This window comes from Peromyscus eremicus, chromosome 1, assembly GCF_949786415.1.
Source record: "Peromyscus eremicus chromosome 1, PerEre_H2_v1, whole genome shotgun sequence".
Classification (NCBI taxonomy): domain Eukaryota; kingdom Metazoa; phylum Chordata; class Mammalia; order Rodentia; family Cricetidae; genus Peromyscus; species Peromyscus eremicus.
In genome coordinates this window covers 91145147-91170444 of record NC_081416.1, presented here as the reverse complement: position 1 = coordinate 91170444, position 25298 = coordinate 91145147, and the positions used below count along the sequence as shown (strand labels likewise).

Sequence of the window (25298 nt, the reverse complement as noted above, 5' to 3'; positions counted from 1 at the left end):
CACCAAAACTACACAGAGAAACCCTGTCTGGGGGTGGGGTGGGGGTTCCTCCTGCCTTTGCTGTAGTTAAGGGTGTGCCCCACCACTGCCTGGCTTTTCACATTGTTTTTAACTAATCATGTCAAGTATCATTTTTGTTTTTTTGAGCCTCTCACCATGTAACTCAGGATGGCCTCATACTTGGTATCTTCCTGCCTCAGCTTCCTAAATATTTTTGTTGTCTGTGCCTGGGATTCCTGCACCACCCACCTCATTGGTTATTATTCCATCACACACTATTCTTGGTGTGTTACTATCATTTCTGCTTAAGGATTTCCTAGTCTTGTATCTGAAGTACAGAGCTCTTCCTTCTCAATTTCAACATTGTATGAACCAGAGAAGCAAACTTGCAGCCTTATTTGGTCTGAACCACATAATATTGTTTTAAGCAACTTGACACTGAAATATTAAGAGATTATATGCAAAGAAAAGATTTCCATCTTTTTTTTTTTTTGGAAAAATCTTAAAATATGACCCTGAAATTCCCATATGGCAAGAGTGGCTGAGTAGATTTTTCTCTTGGGATAGGAATGTAATTTAGCAGTAGAGCACTTGCCTACCCTTCCTGAGAGGTTTTAGGTTGACTCTCAGCCATGGACGGAGATGGGTGTGGGTAGACAGGACTTCTGTAGTTAATCTGACTGGATGTGCTCCTTTCGTAGTGTTCTCTAGCCTGTACAGTCAGTTTGCTGTTTTGAACTGTTCAACAGATTCAGTACATCAGTACTCGATCCTGGGAGTAATTTGTTCTCTTCGGTTTTGAACCTGTAAAGAGAGGAATGACATTTATAGAGCTGTAATGATTAATGAGAGTACATATGCAAGGGACATAGCATCGTCACTGACATAGAATGTTACATACTGAGTTACGATTTGACTCTGAACTGTCCCTTTCGGGCATGTGTTTTGAGCATTTGTTCTCTGGCTAATGGCACTTTTTGAAGGCTGTGGAGCTGTTTGGAGATTGAACATGACGAATGAAGTAGGTCACTGGAGGCAAGCCTTTGAAGGTTACACTTACTCCTGGAGCTGCTTTCTCTCTTCTCTGCTCCCTGATCTGGTAGCTTCACCTCATACTCCCATTACCTTAGACAAAGCTGTGTGTGCCTGCTACTGTATCCTCCTTGCTTTGATGGACTGAAATCTCTGAAGTTGTGTGCTAAAATGTTCTTCCCTTCACGTGTTACTGCAATTTTTGTCACAGCAATAAGAAAATTAACAGAGATGACCATGAACCTATTGGGGGCTGCTTATAGCTTCAAAGTGATGTGTCACCCACAGTCTTTTGCACTTGGTCCCAGCTATTGATTCTAGACCAGATAATTCTGGGTTTTGGAACCCAGATATCAATAGTATTTAAAGTTCTGATTTTATTTCCAGTGTGTGATCAAGTTTTAACAACCACTACCACAGGGAAGAGGATTACAGAAAATTATATTTGCAGTTCCCAGGAAAGGAAACTGCTCTCTAGAAAATGGAAATTGACTTTTCCCAAGCAGACAACAGACATTCAAACCCAGGGATCTCAGCTTTTAATTCCTTTATATTCCGGGCTAACCCTACCTCTTCTGCTGGCCTTATTTTTCATCACTCCCAGACATCCTGTCATCTCTTAGGGAGCCAGTTAGACAGGTATTGCTGCCTTTAAAAATTTATTTCTGGGCTGGTAAAATGGCCCAGTGAGTAAAGGTGTTTGCCCCTAAGTCTGAAAATGAGTTTGAGCCCCAGGACCAATTCCTGTAAGTTGTCCTCTTATCTCATCAGGTGCACTGTGGTAGGTACAAGTGACCCACTCATCCCCAAGCATACAAATAAATATAAATGTATGTTTTAAATGCTCACACCTAATACTCCACTGCATGCATTTATTTCCCCTACCATCTCATTTTTGAAGCACAGATATACGTATCAAGCCCTCACTGTTGTATTGCTGTGAAGAGACACCATGACCAAGGCAACTCTTATAAAAATAAAGCATTTAATTGTGGCCTTGCTTACAGTTTCAGAGGCTTAGTCCATCATGGCAGAGAGCATGGTGGTAGGCAGGTGTGATCCTGGAGAAGTAGCTGAGAGCTACATCCTCATCCACAATGAGAGAGAGGGAGGGAGGAAGAGAGAGTGTGTGTGTCTGGGCTTGCCATGGGCTTTTGAAACATCAAAGCCCACTACCAGTGAAATACTTCCTCTAACAAGGCCATACCTACTAATCCTTCTAATCCTTTCAAATAGTGCCACTCCTTGGTGACTAATCATTTAAATATATGAGGCTATAAGGGCCATTCTTTTTGTTTGTTTGTTTTGCTTTGTTTTGAGACAGGGTTTCTCTGTGTAACTCTGGCTGTCCTGGAACTAGCTTGGTAGATCAGGCTGGCCTCGAACTCACAGATTCGCCTGCCTCTGCCTTCCAAGTGCTGGGATTAAAAGCAGGTGCTGCCTTGGGAGACAGGTAGGCAGATCTCTGAGAGTGAGGCCAGCCTCATCTACAAGGTGAAGCCTTGTCTCAAGAAATCAGAAAACGCCGGGTGGTGGTGGCGCACACCTTTGATCCCAGCACTCGGGAGGCAGAGGCTGGTGGATCTCTGTCAGTTCGAGGCCAGCATGGTCTACAAAGCGAGATCCAGGACAACACCAAAGCTACACAGAGAAACCCTGTCTCGTAAAACCAAAAAAAAAAAAAAAAAAAAAAAAGTTTTCCCCAGGTAGTGACTGCTGTTAGGCTTTCTTTTACAACCCAAAAATGGAGTGGTTAAAGGAGGAGGTCAACTGAGAGCTAAGATCGGTCAGTATATCAAAAAGGGAGTTTATGTGCTCAATCTACATTCCTGGAGGAGGTTAGGTAAGAAGTTAGGAGTCTATAGTGTTAGTAAGGCTGTATAAGAAAGGAGGGTCTCAGCCAGGCAATGGTGGTGTAGGCCTTTAATCCCAGCACTTGGGAGGCAGAGGCAGGCGGATCTCTGTGAGTTCAAGGCCAGCCTGGGCTACAGAGTGAGTTCCAGGACAGGCTTCAAAGCTACACAGAGAAACCTTGTCTCGAAAAACCAAAAAAAAAAAAAAAAAAAAAAAGTGGGTGCTGCTACTGCCCAGCTATGAGGACCATTCTTATTAAAAACACTACATTCAACTCCCTGGTCTCCATAGGCTTATAGCCATATCATACATACTTCCAACATAACAATGGCACAGAATATACATTACTACTCCAAAAGAGAGGGAAGGGAGCATAGTGAGGAAATACTGGATCAAAGCAAAGCCAAAAACCAGCAGGATAAACTCCAAATTCTGCATCTCCATGTCTGATGTCAAAGTGCTCTTCAGATTTCCAAGTCCTTTCATCTTTGTTGACTGAAACATCCTTCTTTCTCTTTGGCTAGCTACACACCCAGTCTGCAGCTTGCCTTGGCAGATATCCCATGACTCTGACATCTAACATCTTGGGGTCTCCAATGAAATCCTGGGTTCACCTTCACAGCTTCACACAATAGTGTTTCTAGGCCTCCATGCAAGAAGGCCCCTGACACACACCTGGCTTTAGTCGTTTTCTTTAGTCATGGAGGGAGATTCTATAACCCCTTTCTTGTATTCTTGACTCTAAAGCAAGAACCATGTGGTCAAACTGCCAAGTACTGCAACTTACTAGAGCTGGAACTTGGTGCCTCCCTCCAATTACATTTGTAACATCTTTCTGTTGTTGATTCCTTATTGTTTCCTTTAAGTTTTTTCACAAGCTGGAAGCTTAGCAGGTTGGGGTCTTTCTCTTAAGTCACCACTTCCTTTATTTCATTTAGCATGGGGCTTTTCTTTATACTTTTTTTTTTTTTTACACTTTTTATTATACTTCCTGGTGCTCTTTTTCTCTTCACACTGTTCATTTTGTATTTCTCTTTGTCTAGGTTGCTCCTTTTCATTATAGATACGCATGATGAAGTCAATACTAGGCTGTATTGAAATCTCTTGCCAATGCCAGCCATTAGTCCAAAACTCTTCAATTTAAACTCGGGCTTTTTTTTTTTTTTTTTTTTTTTTTTTTTTTTTTTTTTTTTTTTTTTAGCACAATTGCAAAAAGCAGCCACATTCTTTGCCAAACTATCAAAAGAATAGTCCCTAGGACATTTACTAATATTTTTCCTCCCTGAAACTTCTTGAGCCAGGCCATAATTTACATTGCTCCCTGCACCACTCTCTTCCATGCTCTTACTAGTATGGCCCAATAAGCCCTGTTTTAAGTATTGAACTGCTTTCCTAATCCAAAGTCCCCAAGTCAACATTCCACTAAGAAGCAGCCTGGGGAAACCTGTCACAGCCATAACCCACTCCTGTACCAACCTCTATCTTAGTCACTGTTCTAGTGCTGTGAAGAGACACCATGATCAAGGCAACTCTTATAAAAGAAAGCATTTAGTTAGGGGCTGGCTTACAGTTCCAGAGAGGCTTAGTCCATTATCATGGCAGAGAGCGCGGTGGCAGGCAGAGCTACACCCTGATCTGCAAGCAGAAAGTCTAGGCTTGACGTGGGCTTTTGAAACCTCAAGACCCACTCCCAGTGACACACTTCTAACAAGCTCATGCCTCATAATCCTAATTCTTTCAAATGGTGACATTCCCCAGTGACTAGGCATTTAAAATATATGAGCCTATACTGGCCATTCTTATTCAAATCACCACACTACCTTTCCTCTAACAGAATAACCTCTGAATTCCTTTCCTTAGTTTGGCATAAAAGGACTTCTGCTTGTTTCAAACTGTTTCCCTATTTCTAGGCATACCCCTCCTTCATTCCTATAGTTAACCTTAATCTAGTCTCATGGTACTCACGTTTTGCTCCATTATACCATGTTCTATATCAGTGTTTCTCAACCTTCACAATGCTGTGACCCATTAATACAGCTCCTCATGTTGTAGTGACCCCAAACCATCAAAATTATTTTTGTTGTTACTTCATAACTGCAATTTTGCTACTGTTATGTAAATACCTGTGTTTCCAATGGTTTTAGGTGACCCCTGTAAAAGGGTCAGTCAACCTCCAGAGGGGTTGTAACCCACAGGTTGAGAACCACTGTTCTATATGATTAAAATTCAGTTTTTATCCATCTGGGAGAGGTTAATGTGTTAATATACTAAGGATTATGCAAGGAGCTTAGGTATAATTACTTTCAAGTGGTTCACAGTGTAGAAAAAAAAAAAACGAAAAAGAAATATGCCAATCCAGCACTTGGGAGGCAAAGGCAGGCAGATCTCTAAGTTTGAGGCCAGCCTGGTCTACATAATGAGTTCCAGGACAGCCAGAGATACATACTGAAACTCTGTCTCAGAAATACAAAAAAAAAAAAAAAAAAAAAAAAGAAGAAGAAGAAAGAAAAAGAAAAATTCTGGTCAGGGAATGGTTGAATCCATGCTAAATTGGACAACCAAGAAAAAAAATTCTGTAATATTTTATAGAAGGAATAATAGGAGATAAGTTGTGGACATTCATTCTTCAGTAACAGAGCGATGCTTTGATATTTGACCATGCAGGCAAAGAAAGCTCTTGAATATATCTGTGCTCTGCTCTGTTTTGTTGAATGCTAATAACTTTTCATTGGTGAGTGGATGGTTTTACAGAAATTACCACTACCACAAAAGCTTTCACTCCAGTTTCTTATATAGCTGACTCTTTTTTTCAACCCATAGTTTAGGGTTCAACCTGGATAGCCACCTTTGAAGTTACAGATGTCATTCAGTGACTGCTTAGCATGCTCAAGGCCTTGGGATCAATCCCCAGAGCTGCAGGGGTCAGAATGGTGCTTCCCTTAGTACCCTTTTCTAAGCACTCTGTTATAGTCTCCTCACTTGGAAGTCCTTCTTTTCTGAAATGATTTTCATTCTTAGGTCTTGTCTTCTCATTGCATTAGTATGTAAGCGCAATGACAGTAGGAACCTTGCCTGTCATGTTGCATCACTTAAGAGTTTTTTTTTTCAATGACTGGTTTTGGGTGGAGAACAGGTAAAACTTTCTGTACTTGATTAGAGACACAAGTGAACATTGTGAAGACGACAGCTGATGTTTTTTTCACTTACTGTGATTCATAATATATTGAGAAAAATTAAAGTTGGAGAATGGGTGATACTCATTTGCAAGAAGCAGTCCTGAAAATTGATCAAGATTAACTGGCAGCAAGTTAAAGGAGAGCTGCTTCAAGTTGTGTAGGATTCCTACTATTCCTTGTCTCTCCAAAGCAGTAAAAGATACATGAATACAAGTTACTATTATAGGGATAATACCAAATCCTTTCTCCTCTTTTCCTTTTCTTTTTATATCCTTTGAGAATTTCATACAATGAGTTTTGACCATATTCAACCCTTCTCACAACTACTTCCACATCTACCTCTTCCCTACCACCCAATATTGTGTCCTTTTTTTTTTTAAAATACGCACTAAGTACATGTATTTATAGATGTGTGGCCCTCCTTTGGAGTATGGGCAAGCTAACAGGGGCAATACTCTCTCTTCGCAGCAGCTATCATTTGCCTGTAGCTCCTCAGATAGGGCTGGGACTTCATGTCCACCTTCCTTCTTCATTCTAGGATTTGGTCTGGCTTGAGCTTGCACAGGGCTTGTGCATGTTCTCATAACCACTGTGAGTTTATATGTGCAGCTGTCCTATGTGTCTGGAAGCTACTGTTTGTATTCATTCATACCACTGGCTCTTCTACAGTGATCCCTGAGCTTTGGCAGAAGAGCAGAATAGGTGTTGCATTTAGGGCTGAGCATTCTGCAGTGTCTTATTCTGTGCACCTCTGGCCATTTGTGGGTCTTTGTGTTAACCTCCATCTAGTGCAAATAGACGTTTCTCTGGTAAAGGTTGAGAGATGATTAATCTGCATCTCTGTGCCATCATATCCTTTCTTATTTATTGAAAAAGAAAATTATAGCTCAGTTTGGTGGTTCGTGCCTTTGATTCCATCACTTGAGAGGTCGAGGAAGGAGAATTGCAAGTTTTAAATCAGCCTGGGCTACAGACCTTATCTTAACAGAGTCATTTACAGATAGAAATAATTTATACTTTTTATGCAACAATATTAATAGTCCATTTTATAATTAAATGTGATCAAAATTTGCTAAAACAATGCAGCTGAAGAACTGTGTCTTAGAAAATAGAAATTAGTGAAATGCAACAGAAAAATTTAATTGCAATAAACCAATTATTTTATTATACTTTGGAGGAAAGTACATTTTATTGGCACAGATTAGGAAGTTGGTTCTCTTTCTTCACAATGTGTGTCCCAGAGATGGAACTCATGAGACTTGGTGGCAAGTACTTTTACCTGCTGAGCCATCTTACAGGCTCTGAAGGATGCTTTTGTGTAGACAAATTTTTAAACTGTCTTATTAAATAAAAAACATGGAGCCAAGCTGGGCGGTGGTGGCGCACACCTTTAATCCCAGCACTCGGGAGACAGAGCCAGGCGGATCTCCGTGAGTTCGAGGCCAGCCTGGGCTACCAAGTGAGTTCCAGGAGAGGCACAAAGCTACACAGAGAAACCCTGTCTGAAAAAAGCAAAAAAAAAAAAAACAAACAAACAAAAAAATGGAGCCAAATATAGGGGTGAAAGCCTTAGGGATCAGGGAAATAGTTATAGCCACCAACCTTACCTCTCCAGCTCTGCAGCTACCAAAAGTGAGCTACTTCCTATCTACCCACACCTTTACTGGCTTGCTGTTCTGCCCTTTCACTGTCTCTTAGCCCAGCTATCTCACTTCCTTGTCACTGCCTGTTTGTACAGACCTCCAGGTGTCTATGGTTGGTACAGGGATTAAAGGCGTGTGTCACCATGCTTGGCTGTTCCCTAGTGTGTCCTTGAACACACAGAGACCCTGCCTGCCATGCGATCAGATTAAGGGCGTGTGCTATCACTGCCTAACTTTTGTGTTTACTTAATGGCTTGCTATTTCCTCTGATCTCCAGGCAAACTTTATTTATTAACATACAAATAAAATATCACCACACTTTTGTGTGCAGAGGAAATAAATCTTTTGCTGCTAACAGTTGAATGCAAGACCTCAAATATAAGGTTCTGGAATTTTCATTACGGGAGGCATTCTATTATTGACTCAAATTCCTTACTCATCGATCTGTTCAGATTTTTTATTTTTTCATTTTTGTTTTGTTTTTATACTGTCCTTTATTGATTTTAGAATCAAGGTAAGATATGTTCCTACTTTTGGATATAAAGTTAATAAAAGACCACTGGAATAAAAGTATAAAACAATAGATACAGGCATTGGGGTTTTTTTTTCAACCTAATTTTTTTCATTTGTAAAATGAAAAAAAATACTTCTTGTGTGCTGTGAATGTAGCTTAGTGCTAGACCACATAGTTAGCATAATCAGATGATTTGGGGCCTGTGAGATGACTCAGTGGGTAAACATGTTTGCCATCAAGCCTCACAAGTTGTGTGTATGCTCACACCCACACCCATGCATGAGTGAACACACAAAATGTGATAAATTTTTAAAAGATGATTTGCCCTGGTTAGGTGGGATTCATCTTAGAGATGCAAATATCTTTCAACATCCAGACATCTATAAATGGAATATATCACATTAGCAGAATAAAGTAAAACACTGTATGATCATTTAAATAGTCACAGACAGCAAAGGGATTTGACAAAATTTAACATTCATTCTTGACAAAAACCCTCAGCAAATTAGGTATAGAAGCAGCACACACCTCAGCACAATAAAACCTACTCACAGGACAACCCACAGTTAACATACTCAACAGAAAAAACTTGAAAGCTTTTCTTCTAATAGCTGCATTGTAATAAAAGTTGGAAACAGAGAAGTAAGAGAAAGGGAGGAAAAAAATCCACTGATATTGGAAAGGAGGAAGTTAAAATGTCCTTGTTTGTAGACTATGTAGACTTCCATGTAGAAAACGCTATAGATGCCTCTCGGAGATAAAAGCTTTTAGAATAAAGTAGGATTTTAGGATACAGAAAACAAAAACAAAACAGAAAAATCAATAGTTTCTGTGCCCTAATTGTGAGCTATCTGAAAAAGAAAGCAAGAAAATAATCCCATATGTTAGCTTCAGAAAATGTGTTTAGGAATAAATTTAAAGAAGCAAACAATCTCTAAACAAAATTACAAAGCATAAATGGCAGGAATGAGACAAAAAAGAAATGGACAGAGATTACATGTTTGTGGGTTGGAAAAATACTGTTAAGATGCTCATCCTACATAGATGAATCTATAGAGTCAATGCAATCTCTATCAAAATATCAATAACATTCTTTATAGAAATAGAAAAAATTCTAAACTTCATATGGAAATAGAAAAGACCCTGAGTAGTCAAAGCAATCTAGAGGTACCATAATAGGACTTCAAAGCTATTTTTATCAAAGCAGCATGGTACTAGCATACAAAGAAACAGACCAATGTGATAGAACAGGGAACCTGGAAATAAATTCACAAACTGATAGTCAACTGATTTTCCAAAAAGTTGCCAAGAATATCCAGCATAGGGATGGCCTTTTCAATAAATAGTGCAGGGAAAACAGAATATCCACATAATCTAAGAAGGAATTGAAACTCTCATTTCATAATCATATACAGAAATCAATTGAAAATGGATTAAAGACTTAAATATAAGTCCAGGAATAATAAAGCTACCAGCAGAAAATATATGCTCTATGGCACTGGTCTGGTGTCTTAGGTTTTTATTGCTGTGAAGAGACACCATGACCACAGCAACTCTTATAAATAAAAACATTTAATTGAGGTGGCTCGCTTACAGTTTCAGAGGTTCAGTCCATTATCATCAGGATAGGGAGCATAGTGGTATGCAGGGAAATGTGGTACTGGAGCTGAGAGTCTTACATTTTGACTCAGAGGCAATGGGAAGTTGACTGAGACACTGGGCAGTATCCTGAGCATAGGAAACCTCAAAGCCCCCTCCCCCAGTGACATACTTCATCCAATAAGGTCATACCCCCTCCAATAAAGTCACATCTCCTAATAGCACCACTCCCTATGAGATTATGGGGCCAATTACATCCAAACTACCACATCTGGGAATGCTTTCTTTAAATATAGCTCCCAGAGCACAAGCAACCAAAACAATAGGACAAACAGGATTATACCAAACTAAACAGCATAGCTAAAGAAACAGTGAACAGAATGAAGAACTTGTAGGATGAAAGGAAATATTTATAAACCATTCACCTGTTAAGAGGTTTCTGTTCAAAATATACAAAGAATTCAACCCAAAAGCTAGAAAGCAAATAACCTGATTGAAAACCAGGTAAAGAACCTAAATAGACATATATCAAAAGACACACAAATGGCCAGTAGGTAATATATTAAAAATGTTCATAGGGAAAATGCAAATTTAAAACACAATGAGATGTACTGCCCCATACTTGCTAGAATACCCATCACAATTGTTAGAGAGGGTATGGTAAAACGTGTACCTTTATATTCTTGGTGGGAATGCAACTTAGTTTGGTTATTAGGGAAAATAGTATGGTGGTTCCACAAAACACTAGATGGCCACATAATCCAGCAGTTCCAATGCTGGGTATGTACGCAAAGGAAATAAAGTTAGTGTGTCCAAGAGACAGCTACATTCCCATGTTTATTGCAACATTATTTGGAATAGCCAAGACATGAAATCAACTGAAGCGTCCATTAAATGATAAATGGATCAAGAAAATATTCCTTTCTCCCCCATCTACAACTCTTCCCTGCCTCTAGCCTGCTGGTTTATCCCATTTTATGTTCGCCTTCAAGTGAGCCAGTTGCTCAATATCTCTGTCTCTCTGTCTCTTTCTCCCAGTCTCTCTACACACACATATAGAGAGGCCACATACACATATATTCTTGGTTCTAGTACTCAGAAAAACTCAAATACAGAGGTTGTTAGGAAGACTATTACAGAAACTGGAATTAATTTTATTCTCGATTTATTCAGAACACTGATAATTTTAAAAGCTATTAATTAAAAAAGATTGCCTACCTGGGCATAGTAATTCATGCTTGTAATCTCCCAATGCTTGTGGAGGCTAACACAGGCAGATCATAAATTCAAAGCTAGTCTGGAATACATAGAAATTCAAAACCAGCCTGGGCTACATGAGACCTTGTCTGAAAAAAAATAATGAAAATGTGGTACATAAATACAATGGAATTTTATTCAGCCACAAAGAAAAATGAAGTTATGAACTTTTCAGGCAAGAGGATGGAACTGGAAAATACATTATGTGAGGTGACCATGGCTCAGAAAGACAAATAGTGCATGCTCTTTCTCATGCAGATCTTAGCTTCTGAGTTTAATGTATCTGTTTTATGTGGTAGTAAGTGTATATAAAGGACAAGAAGCTGGAAGTGGGCATTGTGGGGAGCTTCAAGAAAGAGGTATAGTAGAACAGATGTCCTATGAAAATGTCTTAAGAAAATTAATGGGGGTGGATATTGGAAATAGAAAAGTTTAAACAGGGATGGATATACTGGGAATAGAAGAGTTTAAGCAGGGATAGATATACTGGGAATAGAAAAGTTTAAGCAGGGATGGATATACTGGGAATAGAAGAGTCTAAGTAGGGATGGATATACTGGAAATAGAAAAGTTTAAGCAGGAATGGATATACTGGGAATAGAAAAGTTTAAGCAGGGAGATGGGGAGAGGAGATTCAACTCGAACCAAAGATGTTTGGAAAAGCCATTAAAAAAAACCCTGCTATTTAGCAAGTTAAGAGAGAGAGAGAGAGAGAGAGAGAGAGAGAGAGAGAGAGAGAGAGAGAGAGAGCGCGAGCTGGGCATGGTGGAATGTGCCCTTAATCCCTGCACTCAGGAGGCAGGTGGATCCCTGGGAGTATGAGGCCAGCCTGGTTCATAGAGTGAGTTCCAGGACAGCTAGGGTTATGTAGATAGACCCTGTCTTAAAACAAACATAACAAAGCAAAACAAAATTATCCAAAACAAAACAAACAAATAATAATAAAAGTTTGAATGGAGGTACTCTGTATGGGTAGATAAAGCTGTTCCCAGAGCCACAGGTAAAAATAAAATGAAATACCTGATTGTAGATAATTTTTAAAATGTAATTACAATGCTTCAAACTATGTAGCACTGTTTTTCTGAGTTCTGCACTTTCTTGCAATCAGATCTCAGTATCCATGAAAGGAGACTGTAAGGAGGAACTAGAACTATTCAAGTCTACAGATGATGAAACCAAAGCATGATGAGAACCATGTTTTGGGTCTTGCCCTAAAGTTGCACAAGGCAGGGAGTAGATGCCAGCAAAACTCCCTTGCCAAGTCTTTGAAATTCATTTGCTTCATGCCTCCTGTGCTAGGAATTTCATACTTTGATTCTGATCCATGTTCAGGCAGTGAATCAGAGCTGTGCTTGCTGTATGGTTAGATACTCTCTATATTTTTAGTAATTTTGTCACAAATTGAAACATAAATTCAAAGGACCATGTGGTGGTCTGAAGGAGAATGGCCCCCATAGGCTTTTTGATTTGAAAATTTGATCACTGGGGAGTGGTACTATTTGAAAAGATTAAGAGGCCTTGTTGTGTCACTGGGGGAGGGCTTTGAAGTTCCAAAAAGCCCATTCCAAACCCAGTGTCTTGCTCTTCCTGCTGCTTGTGCATCCGGATGTAGAACTCTCAGCTCCTTCTCCAGTTCCATGTCTACCTGTGTGCCACTATGCTTCTTACCATGATGATAATGAACTAAACCTCTGAACTGTAAGCCAGCCCCAATTAAATGTTTTCCTTTATAAGAGCTGCTGTGGTCATGGTGTCTCTTCATAGCAATAGGACAGACATTAAGATAGACCACTTTAAGAAAGAGAATTTCAAATATCTGTATTGTATGTTTCCCATGTTTTCATTTTCATATTTTGGTTGCTGAGCATCCTCCAGAAGAGATAATACTTGTAACTATACAAATAAAGATGTCTCTGTTTAGGTGGAAATGATAAAAAAGAACAAAGAATTGTTCTTTATTTTTTAGCTAATTCACCATATTTTCCTGAAGATCCATTCCCTCTTCTTTTTGACTCTCAGGTGTCATTTATATTAGAACTTCACATTTTGTTTTAGAAAGTGTTCTTTATTATCTTCAGGTGAGAACATTAAAAAAGTTTGGCTCTTTTCTGCATGTTTTTATTACTAATCATAAGCCAGTAATAAATCTAGCTAGATCTGGGAAGTAACTGGTAAGAAAAGTCCCTAAGTTAAGTGTAGACGTCAATGGTTGATTCTGACACCTTTCTGATTACAGTTGAATTCTCACATCTCATATCAGCCAAAGGGAAAGTGTACACATTGACAAACCACCAACTCAAAAAGCCAGAAAGAGAAAGCCAGAAAGACTGGAACCAGCTCAAGATTCAAAGCAAAGATTTTTGAGAACTTGGAGAACTGAGAATTTGGGGAAAGACAGCATGTAGTTTTTCTTATTTTTTTTTTAATTTTTTAATTTTTTATTTTTTTGGTTTTTCGAGACAGGGTTTCTCTGTGTAGCTTTGCACCTTTCCTGGAACTCATTCTGTAGCCCAGGCTGGCCTCGAACTCACAGAGATCAGCCTGCCTCTGCCTCCCAAGTACTGGGATTAAAGGTGTGCGCCACCATCGCCCTGTTAGTTTTTCTTATTCTTTAAAAAAAAAAAAAAATCAAACTCAGAGCTCACGAGTTTGGTCTAGAAATCCCACCATCTAAGACTGGAAGTACAGGCCAGCTGCCATCCCTACTCAGTACTGACTCAGGTTCTGGGGCTCCAAACTTGCACGGTAAGTGCTTTAACTACTGAGCCATCTCATCATCCCTAGTTTATTTTAATAATAGGAAAAGTTATAGTCTTGACAGTCTCTATTAGATTTAGTCAAGACAGACAAAGGGAATCATGCAGACCATGAATGTGAAAAGTGCTTCTGTCCTCCTGAGGGAAACAATATATAAAAGAATGCTAGGGCTATTATAAAAAGGTGTTTTCCACTGGGATAGCAGTATGTGAACAGCCAACCAGCTGGCTCAGCAGCCAGGCATGGGGGCAAACTTTTTAATCCCAGCACTCAGGAGGCAGAGGCAGGTGGATCTCTGTAAATTCAGGGCCAGACTAGTCTACATATCAAATTCCAGGATGGGATGAACTCATAGACCTTTCCTCAAAAATAAATACATGCACACGAGAAAGAGAGAGAGAGAGAGAGAAAATCAAGTCAAGGTAAAAATGCTTTTTTGCATTCAAAAGTAAACAGTGAGATGGCTTAGCAGGTAGAACACACACACACACACACACACACACACACACACACACATCAGTAGAACCTGGAATTGTGGTACAAATCTGTAATTCCAGCACCCAGGAGATAGAGGGAGAAGAGTTGCTCTAAGTTTGAGGGCAGGCTGCATCACACAGCAGTTCAAGCCAGCCAAGGCTACTTAGCAAGACCCTGTGTCGAAACAAACCAACAAAAGGATCATCAAGAAAAACAGCTATTCCTTGCCATTGGCACTATCAATAGACCAAGCACTGCTCGTGAAAGCTGGGGTTAGTTTTTGTTTCATATCTATGATCTGCCTAGCACACTGTCTGGATCCTATGGCTAATAAACACTTGCTGAATTGTTACTATGATATAAGAAGTACCATGAGTCTCTCTCAAGCAAGGTCCTGGGTCAATCTATAATAATAATAAATGTAAATGTTTACCATGTTTCACTCTATGTTCCAAATATTTCATATGCGTATACCAATCTTAGGAGGTAGTTGATATTATTTCTTTAATAGACAAGAAGACATAGACACAGAAAAATAAGTAAATGGGTTTCAGAGCTATAAACTTGCTGGGTGATGGTGGCGCATGCCTTTAATCCCAGCACTCGGGAGGCAGAGGCAGGCGGATCTCTATGAGTTCGAGGCCGGCCTGGACTATAGAGTGAGTTCCAGGAAAGGCGCAAAGCTACACAGAGAAACCTTGTCTCGAAAAACCATTAAAAAAATGCTATAAACTATACTACCACATTTCTAAATTAGAAAAAAGAACCCTGGGGTAACTAGCTACATTAAATAGGAGTTGACTACCTGTTTGGCCCAAGAACCAAGGATGTCTGCTAGCCATAGAATGGAGTGACTCATTCTCTCATACAGCTTAGGTAGTGGGTAATAGATTTCAGAGAGTCACCAATCCTTGGGCTACTATTAAGGAAATTGCAGAGAGCCAAAGTGAGGGAAGCAAGGAGAAGGAGGATGAAGAGTGGAAGGAGGAAAGGGACAGAGGAAAACAGAAAGAGTAAGTCAAGGACAAAACTTGGCAAGGAGGATGGGGTAAATAACAGATGGCTCCAGAGAATCAAGTTGATTTGTCAGTAGTGGCAGCATGCTTAAACTTAGAATTTTAATATTTCTCCCTAATTCTTAAAATCTGACAAGTAGTAATGATCATGGCTAAGAAAATGTCTGCTATGGGGTGTGAAACATGCTTCCCTGGGCCAGTTTATATGCTGAAGTCTTAATTCCCCAGGTGACAGTTTAAGAAGTAAGGCCTTTGGGAGGTGATTAGATCAAGAGGGGAGATCCCTTATTAATATGGTAAGTGCTCTGATGAAGGAGGACCAAGGGAGCTTGTTTTGCTTCTTCATCATAGACACAAAGAGGAGAACCACCTATGAATCAGAAGCAGGGCCCTCACCTGACACTGGATCTGCTGGGATTTTGGTTTTGGACTTCCCAACCTCCAGATTAAGAAAAAAAATTTGCTATAGTTAAAAAATTGCCCAGTGAATGGTAATGTTATAGCCACCCAAGTGGACTAATATACTTTTAAATCAATCTTTTCTAAAAATATATTCAAGTGGTATATGAAATTTAGTTTAACTTAATGAATTTAAAATTTTTGTTTGGCATGTCTCTAAAATGGAGGCAATCAAGAAGAAATGGCCTTGGTTAGATGAAAGTAATTTTTTTCTTTTCTTTCTGATTAACTCAAAAGGTTTGCCTTGCCAGCTCTCTTGGTTCAACCACTACAGAGAGAGTCAAAGAAAGATAGTGTCTTAGTTAGGGTTTCTATTGCGGTGAAGAGACACAATGACCATGGCAACTCTTATAAAGGAAAACATTTAATTGCAGTGGCAGCTTACAGTTCAGAGGTTCAGTCTATTATCATCATGGCAAGGAGTATGGCAGCATGCAACCAGACATGGTACTGGCTACATCTTCGTCAGAAGGCAACAGGAAGTGAACTGAAGCACTAGGGGCTTGGGCATATATGAGACCTTAAGCCCACCCCCACAGTGACATACTTCCTCCAACAAGGCCACACTTACTTCAACAAGGCTATACCTACTTCAACAAAGCCATACCTCCTAACAATGCCACTCCTTATGAGATTATGGGGGCCAATTACACTCAAACTACCACATTCCACTCCCTGGCCCCCATAAGCTTTTAACAATATCATAATGCAAAATATATTTAGTCCAACTTCAAAAGTCCCCATAATCTATCACAGTCTCAACAACGTTTTAAAGTTCAAAGTTCAAAGTCTCTTCTGGGATTCATGTAATCCCTTAACTGTAATCCCCTGTAAAATCAAACTAAAAAAGCAGATCACATACTTCCAACATATAATAGCACAGGATATACATTACTATTCCAAAATGCAGGGAAGGGAGTATATTGGGGAAAAGACAGGACAAAAGCAAGACTGAAAACCAGCTGGGCAAACTCCAAACTCAGCATCTCCATGTCTGATGTCAAAACACTCTTCAGACCCTCAACTCTGTTCATCTTTGTTGACTGCAATACACTTCTTTCTCTTGGGCTGGCTCCACTCCCTGTTAGCAGTTCTCCTCAGCAGGTATCCCATCTCTAACATCTTGGGGTCTCCAAAGCAATCTAGGCTTCACCTTCACAGCTTCACAGAATAGCCTCTCAAGGCCTCCATGCAGGGACACCCCTGACACATGTCTGGCCTCAGTGGCTTTCCTTAGGTGTGGAGGCAAATTCCATAACCTGTTCTTCTGTCCTTAACTCTAAAGCCAGAACCATGTGGCTGAAACTGCCAAGTTCTGCTGCTTGCCATGGCTAGAATATGGCCCCCTTGTTCAATTACATCTTCACCAGCTTTCTGGTTTTGATGGTTACCTTCACTGCCTAAGCTTGACTGTCCTTGGACTTGTTCTGTGGACCAGGCTGGCCTTAAACTCAGAGATCCACCAGCCTTTGCCTCTGGAGTGCTGGGATTAAAGGTATGTACCACCACTTCTGGCTCTAAACTTTTAATTTCTTTTCACAAGTTGGAAATTTAGCTGGGTAGGATCTTGCCCTGAGGACACCACTCCCTTCATTCAATTTCTTAATCCATTTGTCTCCTTAAACACAGGATTTAGCTCTATTCCATTTTCTGGTGGCCCTTTTCCCAATCTGTATTTTTATTTGTGCAGCTTGTTTTTTTCATTATAAATCTTCCTCAGAGTCATCACTAATAATCACATGATAGAGTCTATACTAGGCTGCTTTGAGATTTCCTCTGCCAGTGGAATTAATCCAAAACTCTTCACTTTAGCTTCAGGCAGACTTTTCAGACAAGGACAAAAAGCAGCCACATTCTTCACCAAAATATTACAAGACCAGTCTATAGGCCACATACTAACACTTTTCTCCTCTGAAACCTCTTGATCTCCACAGTTTAAAATCATTCTCAGCACCACTGTCTTCCATGCTCCTACTAGTATGGCCCACTAAGCAGTGCTTAAAGCATTCCACTGCTTTCCTAACCCAAAGTACCAAAGTCCAAGTTCCTCCAAACAAAAGACATGGTCCAGTTTATCACATCAATAACCTTACTCTTGGTACCAACTTCTGTCTTAGTTAGGGTTTCTATTACTGTGAAGAGATACCAGACCACGGCAACTCTTATAAAGGAAAACATTTAATTGTGGTGGTGGCTTACAGTTCAGAGGTTCAGTCCATTATCATGGCAGGGAGCATGGCAGTATGCAGGCAGACATGGTGCTGGCTACATCTTGATCAGAAGGCAACAGGAAGTGGACTAAAGCACTGGGTGTTGTTTGGGCATATACGAGACCTCAAAGCCCACCTCTACAGTGACATACTTCCAATAAGGCCAGACCTGCTCCAACAAAGCCACACCTCCTAATAGTGCCATCCCCTATGAGATTATGAGACCTGATTACATTCAGACTACCATAAATAGGCTTCTCTTTTTTTGTATAATTTATTTATTTTTATGTGCATTGGTGTTTTGTCTGCATATATGTCTGTTATGAGGGTGTTATATCCCCTGGAACTGGAGTTTCAGACAATTGTGAGCTACCATGTGGGAGCTAGAAATTGAACCTGGGTCCTCTGGGAGAGCAGCCAATGCTCTTAACTGCTGAGCCATCTCCCCAGCCCCAAAGATAGGGCATAGGAGAAAGGCATTAAAAAAAAAGGCTTATTTTCTTTTACGTGCACTAGCTATTCCCCAGGACTTATATACAGGAACCTCAGAGAACAAAGGGTAAGAAGTACTAGTCTAGGAAAGTGCCATAGTCAGGAGGGCTGTGGAGCAGATCTCATGACCCTAAAACATTAATCAGCATGTGTTAAAACAGGAAGTCACATTTTAAAGATTTAAATATTCTTGTTTGTACTTTCTGTTGAATTTCCTTCTGGAGTCCATTATGGTTTAATAACTCATTTTGTGTAGAAAAGTTCAATTGCACTAAAAATGTGATATAAATTGTTATTTACTAGTATGTATCTGAAAGAAATTTGAGACAGTACTGTATGCACCCAATAATAACTACTAAATGTCTGCCATTGTGGCACTGTGTAAGATGCTGGGGATGGAATAATGAAGGCAGGCAGAAGTTATCTCTGCCTTCATGTTAACTAGGAGTTCTTTGGAAGAAAGACACTGACAAAGAAATTGAAGTGTGATGTGTTATTAACAGTCCAGGGTACTAGGGTATTAGGGGATAGAGAAGCTGGAGAAATGGAAACAGGTTCTCTGGCCATTAGGAGAGAGAGCAGCTAAAGACAAGCAAACAAGAAACTTGCAAAGAAGTCAAAAGCCAACATAAAAACCTGGGTTGGTCAAGAATGGGTCATAATAGATGGAGACCCATGAAACCAAGATTTGATTTACTTGACGAGGTTGAATAGGTGAGGGTCCTATTTTTCTTTCTGGGCCTTCTGTCTAGAGAACAGGAACATTCTGAAGAAGTTGGTCTATTATTTTTATAGATTAATACTGTGAAACATGGGCTAGCAAGATGGGTCACTGGTAAAAGTGCTTGCTGTGCGAAGCTGACAACCTGAGTTTCATCCCCAGAAACCATGGGAGAAGAGAACTGACTCCTGAGAGTCTGCTGTAGAACATGCAAACCCACAATCACACACAACAGTAAGTAAAAATTAAAACTGTTAGGTGCAATAAGCATATAGAATGTGAGAAGTGTGGTTTACTGTTTCCCAAATTGCTCTTAGTCTTCTGGGAGAAACAGTGTATAAACATAAAATTAGCCGGGCGGTGGTGGCGCACACCTTTAATCCCAGCACTCGGGAGGCAGAGGCAGGCAGATCTCTGTGAGTTCGAGGCCGGCCTGAACTACAGAGTGAATTCCAGGAAAGGCGCAAAGCTACCCAGAGAAACCCTGTCTCGGAAAAAACAAAACAAAACAATAACAACAAAAAACCCCCCCAAAAACACAAAATTAAAGAAACCTAGGCCGACCTAATTTAGCAGGGGTATGGAGGCCAACCTTGTCTAAAGGGAATGTGGAGGGTGACCTTGTCTAAAGGGAGTGTGGAGGCTGACCTTGTCTAAGGGGAATGTGGAGGGTGACCTTGTCTAAAGGGAATGTGGAGGGTGACCTTGTCTAAAGGGAATGTGGAGGGTGACCTTGTCTAAAGGGAGTGTGGAGGCTGACCTTGTCTAAAGGGAATGTGGAAGCTGACCTTGTCTAACAGGGAGTGTGGAGGCTGACCTTGCCTAAAGAGAGTGTGAAGGCTGACCTTGTCTAACAGGGAGTATGGTTATATGGAAGAGTTTTTGTTTTAGACAAGGTCTCTTTGTAACTGCTAAGCTCAAGGTACTGCCCTGCCATCATCCACACGGCTAGGACTGTTGACTCACTACTGTGCCTAGCTGACTTTGTTTCCAGAATTATATTTTGGGGGATTTTATCCTTTAGGGTTTTAAACTTTAGGTATTTCAGCCGGAGGAAGTTATTGGCAGGAATGATAAGAGATAACATAATCTTATACAAGTACTAACTTGACAACCTAAGGGCTAATGAACAAGTCTTGGGTCTATCCTGGCACATCAGCATGCTTCTATAGTCGCAGCACTCAGGAGGCAGAGGAGGAAGGATCACAAACAAGTCTGAAGTCAAAGTAGTCAATACAGCTGGATACCAAGCCAGCCAAGACTATGTAATGAAGTACAGTCTGAAAAAACAAGTCTTGAGGCTAAATCTAAGCCAGTATTTCTCAATCCCAACACTATTGACATATAAGTGCCAAATGATTCTTTGCTATGGGAATCTGCTTCCTTTGACTTTGGGTTTATTAGTATTGTAGGGTTTATTAGTATTGTGTGGTTTGACTAGGTTATCTTTTATGTTCTTTCCAGCTCCTGAATCCTAGGAGAAAGGGAAAGACACTTTAATGTTAAGTGTTTCCTGTACTTCAGGCACTTTCATATATTATTCAACTCTCACAACTCATTGAGGAAAGTATTACAAGCCTCACTGTACAGCTAAGGTTTAAAAAGTTTATTCAAAGTTATATAGTTAGAAAACAAATAGGCCAAAATTCAAATCCAAATTTGACAAAATCCTTGAATTTTCTGTACTCATAAACAGAAAGGTTCATGTAAATGCTTTAAAAATTATTATAATCTCAAAGAATTATAAAATAGTACAGTGTTTAGGGCTGGGGAGATGGCTCAGTGGTTAAGAGCACTGGCTGTTCTTCCAGAGGACCCAAGTCCAATTCCCAGCACCCACATGGCAGCTCACAACTGTCTGTAACTCCGGTTCTAGAGGACCCAACACCCATGCCAAAACACCAATGCACAAAAAATAAAAATAATAAAAAATAGTACAGTGTTTAATTATGGTTATGCTAATAAAAGAAAACTAAATCTGAAAAAAAAAACCCTATTTTTTAAAGAACTAGCTAAAATGTAGCCAATATAACCAGCAATATATTCTACAGTACAATGGCAATCCTTTGTGGGTATGTCTGTCTGTCCATATGTATGGAGAGGTCAGAGGACTACTTTGGAAGTTGTTCCTCAGGCATTGTCTCTCTCTCCTCTCTCTCTCTCTTTGGACAATTTCTCACTGAGCTGAAACTGGTCAAGTAGGCCAGTGAGCTCCAGTGAGCTCCAGTGAGCTCCAGTGAGCTCCAGTGAGCCTGCTGTCTCCCCAGCACTAGAATGACTAGTTTGCTCCACTGCTATTTTATATGGGTGCTGGGGATAGAACTCATGCCCTCCTGCTTTGAATCAGCTGACCTAGCTTCCCAGTCCGATAGTAGTGATTCTTGATCTAATCAATGTCATGAGAGTTGTGACTTGATGCTATGTCATAGAAGCTCAACTCCTTTCTAATCTGAAAAACCTAGAAAGCTAACAAGTGACATTTCCTGGACTCCAATTTCACTTAGATTCTAGATTCAGTCCAATGTGTTGCATTAAGAGAAATTCAAAACTAAAATATGAGAAAAGATGCATGGAATGTAATGTGCTATGTGGACTTGTTAGAGATGATGCATGTGACTCTGCAGTTAGCTGCCTTTTCTAACAGCAGCAGCAACATTGGTAATGTGATTGCATGGTGAACAGCACTGGTGGTAACTACAGCCATTAAGGTGGGATCTTTTCTTTTTCTTTTTTTTGGGGGGGATCTTTTCTAATCACAGTAGATATAAGAGTGGTTATGAGTACTAAAGATGATTCCAAATAGTGGGTCCTACAGCTCGCTCCTTTAGTCTTTTCAATGGGTTTCTAGACATTTAGTCTATGTATTACATCTTTTCTTATTTTTGCCTAAACTAGTGGTCTTAGTTAGGGTTTTATTGCTGTGAAGAGCAATGACCATAGCAACTCTTATAAGGAAAACATTTAATTGAGGCTGGCTTACAGTTTTAGAGGTTTAGTCCATTACTGTCATGGCGAGAAGCATAGCAGCATGCAGGCCGACATGGTGCTGAAGAAGGAGCTAAGAGTTCTACATCTTGATCCACAGGCATCAGGAGACTGTGTACCACACTGGCCATAGCTTGAGCATAGAAGACCTCAAAGCCCACCCACACAATGACACACAATGACACTTTCCTCCAACCAGGTCACACCTCCTAATAGTGCCACTGTGTTTGGGCCAAGCATTCAAACACATGAGTCTATGGGGGCTGTTCCTATTCAAACCACCACACTTGCCTTCATTTTCTTTTATGCAACTGAACCTATACATGCAGTAATAACAAAAGTTGTAGCTGGGAATGGTGACTCACATCTTTAATCCCAACATTTGGGAGGTTGAAGCAGGAAGATCACCATTAACTCAAGGCCAGCCAAGACTACATAGTGAGTTTTAGACCATCCTGAGTTACAGTTTGAGACCCTATTCCTCCCAACCTGCAGACCAAAACCAACCAAACAGAAGTGTGTATATTAGTTTGGGTCTTTGTTAACCAAAATCAACTTGGGGAGGAAAGGGTTTATTTACATGTCCTGATCACAGTCTATCCATTAAGGGACTTTAGGGCAGGAACTCAAGCAGGAGCAGAGGCAGAAAAGCTGCTTACTAGCTTGCTTGCTTCCTTGCTCATCTTCAGCTACCTTTTATATATAGCCCAGGCCTCCCTACCCAGGGATGACACCATACAGTGTCATCAATAAGCAATCAAGAAAATGCCTCCACAGACATGCCCACAGACCAATCTTTTAGAGGCAATTTCTCAATTGAGGTTCCCTCTTTCCAGATGTTTCAAGTTGATAACCAAGATGGGCAGTGGTGGTGCACACCTTTAATCCTAGCACTCTAGATGCAAAGCAGGTGGATTTCTGTGAGTTTGAGGCAAGCCTGGTCTATGAATTGAGTTCCAGGACAGCCAGAGCTGTTACACAGAGAAACCTTGTCTTGAAAAACCAAAAACCGCCAGGCGGTGGTGGCGCGCGCCTTTAATCCCAGCACTCGGGAGGCAGAGCCAGGCAGATCGCTGTGAGTTCGAGGCCAGCCTGGGCTACCAAGTGAGTTCCAGGAAAAGGCGCAAAGCTACACAAAGAAACCCTGTCTCGAAAAACCAAAAAAAAAAAAAAAAAAAAAAAAGAAAAACCAAAAACCAAAAACCAAAATGAAAACATTGACAATCAAGATTAGGCATCACGATGTAAGCAACAGATTGTTCAGGAGACAGGAATGTTGGATGAGTTATCTAAACTGGTTGTATCTAAAAACAGCGAGGATTTGACTTCTATTGGAAAGCTGGTAGTTTATGATATACGTAGGAGAAATTCATTTAAATATCACCTATGAATTGCTAAGATAGTGAGATTAAGACAGGTATCATCTTTGTTATCACATGGAAGGGTCTCTCGGGAATACAATCACAGCAAAGGAAGGCAGAACCAAGAGATGACAGGGGATTCTTAAAAATTCAAGTCCTTGGATCTAGGTCTACCCATTAACTTCAGTTACATGAGAAAATATATTATTTTTGTTAAAAAAATATTACCTGTGGTTATGTGGAATGAAGGCCTATTAAAGGAAAGTCTTTGATGGGCCAACTGACAACAGTTATAGACTGTTATGGAAATAAAAAAAAAGACACAAAAAGTAGGGTTTGTGCTGGATGTTCCTGTGTAAAAATTTTTACAGAAAATTATACTCAAGATTCCAAATTCTCAGTCGAGCAGTGGCAGTACACACCTTTTACCCCAACACTTGGGAGGCTGTGACAGGCAGATCTCTGTGAGATTGAGGACAGCCTGGCCTACAAAGAGAGTTCAAGGGTAGCCAAGGCTACATATAGAAACCCTGTCTCAAAAAATGGAGGCGGGGGGGGGGGGGGGGAGAGATTCCAAATTCTCAGCTAGAGAATGTTCACAAAACCAGGGACTTTCTAGTATTGCTTTAAAAATGTCTTGTCTCCAAAGCTACAAGTCTAACACCAAAAGCAGAAGCAGAATATGAATCAGTGGAATGCTGAATTATAGAGGTAAAATTAACATTGATGTATGGTGTGAACACTAGGATATTCACTGGAAGAGAACGAAACTTAAAAAATGACTTCCCATTCCCACAAAATACTGAATGTTCATTGCCCACAGCAGTCCCTTTCCCCTCCTAATGAGGGTGGACTTTCCTAGCTTGAAAATCCTATTGTACTTTCATGGTAGTCAGTCTCCAAAAAAGCCCATATTTCAACTCTTATTAAATCCCTATGTGTACCATCTCTTTCCACTCTAAGGTAGACTGACCTATGTTACCCGTGGAATATTGCACAAATGATGCTGATGTCATTATTGCTGAAGCAATGTAAAAAAAAAAATTGTAGTTTCCAATTTGTTCTCTCTTTGGTGTGGGAAAAGTCAAAGGCCATGTTTTGAGGACGGCAATGAAATCTTCAGCCAACATCCAGCATTACTTTACTTGACATGTCAGTGAGCTATCTTTAAATCAGTTCTACCAGCTGTGGTCAACTCTTCTCATAACTGTTACCTCCACTGACACCTTGACACCAATTGACAAGGGAACCTAAGCCAGAACTACCCAGCTAATCCCACATTACAGGCCTAAAGTTTTATACAGGACAATTCTTATTATTTTTAGTTGCTAAATTTTGGTAATTTTCTATATAATAATAGATAATACAGACCTCATCTTGCATGGAATACCAGCTTTCCTTTTTTATCCTATTACCCCATCACTAGCTGTAGGTATTAAATTGAGGCAGACCCTAGTATGCTCTAGGCAATCAATTACAAAGTAAACATGAGAGAAGGATTACATGGCAGAAGTATGACAAGATTTTGCTAAGTCACAGAAGCAAAATGCTGAGGAATATGTGCTCTTTGTAGGAAAATGTAATTTTATTGCACTGGTTTTATTGATGATATAAGAATTCTTGCTTACAAGAGATCCTGGGGACACTAGTTTGGGTAGTTAGAAAGGTTATTGTGCTAATTAAAAACAAGATTCATCCAATGACAAAACAAAAAATAAAGTTGAGTGCCAACATTTTTTTTTTTT

General features: G+C 40.1%; 1 long non-coding RNA gene across 1 annotated transcript in view; it reads right to left on the bottom strand.

Annotated features, from left to right (window-relative positions):
- LOC131915489 (uncharacterized) overlaps positions 1-25298 on the bottom strand; it is a 44420-nt gene continuing 19122 nt past the window's right edge. The window contains exon 3 of the long non-coding RNA XR_009380341.1: positions 1-804. This is a non-coding gene — a long non-coding RNA (uncharacterized LOC131915489). The remainder of the gene's footprint in view (positions 805-25298) is intronic.